This window comes from Pseudophryne corroboree, unplaced genomic scaffold (genome assembly GCF_028390025.1).
Source record: "Pseudophryne corroboree isolate aPseCor3 unplaced genomic scaffold, aPseCor3.hap2 scaffold_228, whole genome shotgun sequence".
Classification (NCBI taxonomy): domain Eukaryota; kingdom Metazoa; phylum Chordata; class Amphibia; order Anura; family Myobatrachidae; genus Pseudophryne; species Pseudophryne corroboree.
In genome coordinates, this window is record NW_026968932.1 from 889,103 (window position 1) to 891,602 (window position 2,500).

Here is a 2,500-nt window from a genome sequence, read left to right on the forward strand (position 1 = left end):
CCTTCGACCGCCGGGGGGCGCCGCGCACCCGTCCGCACGGGCCCGTCCCGGTGGCTCCCGGCAGGGCTCTCCCAAACCCTCTCCCAGGGCCCCGGTCCGGGAGCCCGACTGCGTCCGCTCTCCGCTTCCAGAGAGGAGGCTGTCGGACGGGGAGAGCTGGTACCGGGCTCCTGGAGCCCTGCCTGGGCAGCCTATGGAAGGGAGGGAGCCCTGGCCCTGCTGCTCTCCGAGCTCCGGCCCTGCTGCTCTCCGAGCTCCGTGCCTGCTCTGCCACGGGTCCTTTCGCAGGAGCTCCAGGGAAACGGGCTTTTCGGCCCCTGACAGAGTCCCGGCTCTCTCGCTCGCCTCGTTGGTACCTACTGATCCGGCGGAGGTGTTCTCCGGCGGGTAGCGACACGGACGGCCGAGGGCGCGCTTCACCCAGGCTTCAACCGTCTCCTCCCCGAGCCCCTGGAAGTGCAGCTGGGCCGCGGGCGCCCCGGTCCGCACTCATCTGCGAAACTTCCACAAATTGCAGTACCCGATTTGGCCCGCCGGGGGGCGCTGCCTCCGGGGGAGAAGGAGACGTGCCCGGCCCGTACGTCGGGCTCCAACGGATGCCCGCCGTGGACCCTTTATAGGCCCCATCCTGGTCCTGCCATGCTGTTATCGGAGCTCCACGGCTATCTTGTCACTAAACCTTTCGTTTGAGCTCCAGGGCTTTTTGCTTTTTGTAACCCGGTTCCTGGAGCCCTGCCTGGGCAAAATCGGATGCAAGAAGGCCCTGCCCATGCTGATCTCTGAGCTCCGCGCATCTTCTGTCACGGGTCCTTTCGCAAAAGCTCCAGGGAAACAGGCTTTTCGGCCCCGGACAGAGTCCCGGCTCTCTCGCTCGCCTCGTTGGTACCTACTGATCCGGCGGAGGTGTTCTCCGGCGGGTAGCGACACGGACGGCCGAGGGCGCGCTTCACCCAGGCTTCAACCATCTCCTCCCCGAGCCCCTGGAAGTGCCGCTGGGCCGCGGGCGCCCCGGTCCGCACTCATCCGCGACACTTCCGCGCTGGAGTCCGACGCTCGCCGGCCGCGTCCCCCGGCCCGCGGGGGCCCGGGGGGAGGCCCGACGCGTGCGGGGGGAGGCGGCGGGCGGCGGGGGCGCCCCCGCGCCACCCGACGGCGCCCCCCGGTGGCCAGAGGCGGCTCGGAGCGAGACGATCGGGGGGGGACGGCGGCGCGTGACCCGCCCCGGCCCCCTTGGCCCAGCGGACGGGCAGGCGGCTCCCGGGCGACCCCCCCCCCGATCCCCGCCGCGGCGCCCCCCGGTGGCCGCCTGACACCACTGCGGGGGGTGCAGATTCCGTGTGTCCTCTCGGATAAAAACAAAAGAAACGGTTCCCGTCGGGCGAAAGTAAGTGGGACGCAGGGCCCCGGGCCCCGACGGTCCGCGCGCGCGGCGCCCCCCGCTGGCCGGTCGAAGGGATGACAAAAATAAAATGAAAAAAATTTCAAAAAAGCACTCGCCCCAAACAGACGAAAGGTACCCGGTCCGCCCGGATGAACCCTCCCCCGTGTCCCCGCCGCGGCGCCCCCCGCTGGCCAGCCGAGGTAATACACGATTGAGAGGGGGGGAGTGAAAAACAGGGGCAAAAAATGAAAAACACCCCACCCGTTTGAATGCAAAGTCCCGGAGCGGCCAGGGGTGGACGCCGGTCCGCGCGCACGGCGCCCCCCGCAGGCCAGATGAAGGGAAGAACGGAACGAGACTAAAAGATAAAAAAAAATTTCAAAAAAGCACTCGCCCCAAACAGATGAAATGTACCCGGTCCGCCCGTGTCCCCGCCGCGGCGCCCCCCGCTGGCCAGCCGAGGTAATACACGATTGAGAGGGGGGGAGTGGAAAAAAAAAGGGCAAAAAAATGAAAAACACCCCACCCATTTGAATGCAAAGTCCCGGAGCGGCCAGGGGTGGACGCCGGTCCGCGCGCACGGCGCCCCCCGCAGGCCAGTTGAAGGGAAGAACGGAACGAGACTAAAAGATAAAAAAAAATTTCAAAAAAGCACTCGCCCCAAACAGATGAAATGTACCCGGTCCGCCCGTGTCCCCGCCGCGGCGCCCCCCGCTGGCCAGCCGAGGTAATACACGATTGAGATTAAAAAAAAACCAGGCAAAAGACAAAAACACACCACCGATTTAAATGCAGTGTTCACGAGCGCCAGTCCGCGCGCGCGGCGCCCCCTGCTGGCCGCGTAAAAAAAAATAATAATAATAATAATAATAACAATAATAATAATAATCCACCGTTGTGAATTTGCGATGTGTCCGGTACGGCGGCGGCGGGGAGGCGTCTCCCCTCGTCGGCGCACCCTGGTGGGGGGAAATAAATGAAAGGGAAAAAAAACAAAGAAGAACAGCCCGGGCTCTCGCCGGCTTCCGCAGCCCGGGCTCCCTCCGGCTTCCGCGGCCCGGGCTCCGTACATACAGACAGCAAATGAAATAACGGACGGATGGATGGAAGAGAAGAACA